This window comes from Hyla sarda, chromosome 7 (assembly GCF_029499605.1).
Source record: "Hyla sarda isolate aHylSar1 chromosome 7, aHylSar1.hap1, whole genome shotgun sequence".
Classification (NCBI taxonomy): Eukaryota; Metazoa; Chordata; class Amphibia; order Anura; family Hylidae; genus Hyla; species Hyla sarda.
Genome location: NC_079195.1, coordinates 177706725 through 177710704, shown reverse-complemented (window position 1 = coordinate 177710704; position 3980 = coordinate 177706725).

The window sequence follows — 3980 nt, the reverse complement described above, 5'->3', positions numbered from 1 at the left end:
TGGGAGTCAGAAATCATGAATAAATAAATAAATAAATAAGCTCATTTTATCCTGCTATTTATTTGTGCATTGTGAATTTTTTGAGGAAATTATCAATGATTTAACAAAATTTTTTGGTGTGCATTTTGTGACAAATGTGGTCAAAAAGTCCGCAATCCCCACCAATCTCAAAAAAGGGGCGTGTACTTTGTACGTATTCTGCGCCATTTTTTCAAAAACTCCATCATGTTTTGGTGCACAAAAGGTGTCTTATTGTATTCCACAGTACAAATAGTGTAAACAGTGCCAAATTACAGTTTAACCTTATGGATACGCACTGCATTCCGAGTCCTTAACCTCTTCAGGACATAGGGCGTATGGATACGCCCTGCATTCCGAGTCCTTAAGCACCGAGGGCGTATCCATACGCCCGTGGGAATTCCGGTCCCCACCCCTAGCCGGTTGGGGACCGGAGCCGGATGCCTGCTGATATCGTTCAGCAGGCATCCCGGCATATCGCCCAGGGGGGTCATTATGCCCCCCCCATGTCAGCGATGGCCTCAGATCGCTGGAGAATTCAGTTCAGCGATCTGCGGCGATTCCGGGTCAATCGGGTCTCCAGTGACCCGGAATTACTGGCTGATCAGGGCTGTCTCTGACGGCCCCGAACACCCAGAGCCTGCAGGGGTGAGGTGGCACTGGTTCCACCTCACGATCGCCCTGATTTGTCGGCCGGATTACCGGCCGACCAATCGGGGCGCCTGCTGCGGGTGTCACTCCCGCAACCCACTCCGCCCCTCTTCCGGAGGACGTGAGCGGGTGCGGGACGTGGACCCCGGGAGCTGGGGACCCCGATCCCCGGCGTCAATGTTGGGATCGGGGCCCCAGGAGCGACGGCGGCGGCGGTGACGATGAGGGACTGACCTGTGTGCCGGCAGCAGCAGGAGGTGAGTGACAGCCTCCTGCTGTTGCTTAGCAACAGCTCCAAGCATGCAAAAAGGGCATGCTGGGAGCTGTAGTTATGCTACAGCAGGAGGCAGACCACCACAACTCCGAGCATTCCCTTATGGGCATGCTGGGACTTATGGTTTTGCAACAGCTGGAGGCACATTTTTTCTATGGAAAAGTGTACCTTCAGCTGTTGTATAACTACAACTCCCAGCTTGCACAAACAGCTAAAGTGCATGCTGGGAGTTATAGTGGTGCATCTGCTGGTTGCATAACTACAACTTGCAACAGTTTAGGGTCACATATGGGGTATCGCCGTACTCTGGAGAAATTGTGTTACACATTTTGGGGGGTATTTTCTGCTTTTACCCTTTTTAAAAATTTTAAATGTTTGGGAAAACAAGCATTTTAGGTAATTTTTTTTTAATTTTTTTACATAAGCAAAAGTCAAGAAACACCTGTGGGGTATAAAGGTTCACTTAACCCCTTGTTACGTTCCCCGAGGGGTCTAGTTTCCAAAATGGTATGCCATGTGTTTGTTTTTTTTTGCTGTTCTGGCATCATAGGGGCTTCCTAAATGCGGCATGCCCCTAGAGCAAAATTTGCTTTCAAAAAGCCAAATGTGACTCCTTCTCTTCTGAGACCTGTAGTGCGCCAGCAGAGCACTTTTCACCCCCATATGGCATGTTTTCTGAATCGGGAGAAATTGGGCTTCAAATTTTTAGGGGTATTTTCTACTATTACCCTTTTTAAAAATGTAAAATTTTGGGGAAAACAAGCATTTTAAGTAAAAAAATTTTTTTTTTTTTTACATTTGCAAAAGTCGTGAAACACCTGTGGGGTATTAAGGCTCACTTTATCCCATGTTACATTCCCCGAGGGGTCTAGTTTCCAAAATGGTGTGCCATGTGTTTTTTTTTTGCTGTTCTGGCACCATAGGGGCTTCCTAAATGCAACATGCCCCCAAAAACCGTTTCAGAAAAACGTACTCTCCAAAATCCCCTTGTCGCTCCTTCGCTTCTGAGCCCTCTACTGCGCCCGCCGAACACTTTACATAGACATATGAGGTATGTGCTTACTCGAGAGAAATTGGGCTACAAATACAAGTAAAAATTTTCTCCTTTTACCCCATATAAAAATTCTAAAATTGGGTCTACAAGAACATGTGAGTGTACAAAATGAAGATTGTGAATTTTCTCCTTCACTTTACTGCTATTCTTGTGAAACACCTAAAGGGTTAAAACGCTGACTGAATGTCATTTTGAATACTTTGGGGGGTGTAGTTTTTATAATGGGGTCATTTATGGGGTATTTCTAATATGAAGACCCTTTAAATCCACTTCAAACCTGAACTGGTCCCTGAAAAATATCGAGTTTGAAAATTTTGTGAAAAATCGGAAAATTGCTGCTGAACTTTGAAACTTCCAAAAGTAAAAACTCATCAATTTTATGATGCAAACATAAAGTAGACATATTGTATATGTGAACCAAAAAATAAATCATAATATCCATTTTCCTTACAAGCAGAAAGCTTCAAAGTTAGAAAAATGCAAAATTTTCACATTTTTCATCAAATTTACGGATTTTTCACCAAGAAAGGATGCAAGTATCAACAAAAATTTACCACTATGTTAAAGTAGAATATGTCATGAAAAAACAATCTCGGAATCAGAATGATAACTAAAAGCATCCCAGAGTTATTAATGTTTAAAGTGACAGTGGTCAGATGTGCAAAAACCGCTCCGGTCCTTAAGACCAAAATGGGCTTGGTCCTGAAGGGGTTAAAGACACAGGGCGTATCCATACGCCCGTGGGAAATCCGGTCCCCACCGCTAGCCGGTTGGGGACCGGAGCCGGATGCCTGCTGAAATCGTTCAGCAGGCATCGTGGCATATCGCCCAGGGGGGTCATTCAGCCCAGCGATCTGCGGCGGATTCCGGGTCAATCGGGTCTCCAGTGACCCGGTGACCCAGAATTACAGGCTGTCTCTGGTTTCTGACAGCCCCGAACAGCCATAGCCAGCAGGGGTGAGGTGGCACTGGTGCCACCTCACGATCGCCCTGATTCGTCGGCCGGTTTACCGGCCGACCAATCAGGGCACCTGCTGCGGGTGTCACTCCCGCAACCCGCTCCGCCCCTCTTCCGGAGGACTTGAGCGGGCACGGGAAGAAGACCCCGGGAGCTGGGGACCCCGATCCCTGGTATCCCTGTTGGAATCGGGGTCCCAGGAGCAGCGGCAGCGGCGAGGGACTGACCTGGGGAGCAGCAGTTGGAGCTGAGTGACAGCCTCCTGCTATTGCTTAACAGCTCCCAGCATGCAAAAAGGGCATGCTGGGAGCTGTAGTTATGCAACAGCAGGAGGCAGACCACCACAACTCCCAGCATTCCCTTATGGGCATGCTGGGACTTATAGTTTTGCAACAGCTGGAGGCAGATTTTTTCTATGGAAAAGTGTACCTTCAGCTGTTGTATAACTACAACTCCCAGCTTACACAAACAGCTAAAGTGCATGCTGGGAGTTGTAGTGGTGCATCTGCTGGTTGCATAACTACAACTCCCAGCATGCCCGTTGGCTGTCGATGACTGCTGAGAGTTGTAGTTTTGAAACAGCTGAAGGCACACTGGTTGTGAAACTCAGTTTTCTTTTTACCTAACTCAGTGTTTCACGACCGGTGTGCCTCCAGCTGTTGCAAACTACAACTCCCAGCATGCACCGTACATGCTGGGAGTTGTAGTTTTGCAACAGCTGGAGGCACACTGGTTGTGAAACACTGAATTAGGTCACAAACTCAGTGATACATAACCAGTGTGCCTACAGCTGTTGCAAAACTAAAACTCTCAGCATGTACAGTCTGTCAGCGCATGCAACAGCTGGATGTTCAACCCCCCCCAATGTGAACGTACAGGGTACACTCACATGGGCGGAGGTTTACAGTAAGTATCCGGCTGCAAGTTTGAGCTGCGGCATTTTTCTGTCGCAGCTCAAACTGCCAGCGAGAAACTACTGTGAACCCCCGCCCGTGTGACTGTACCCAAAAACACTACACTACACT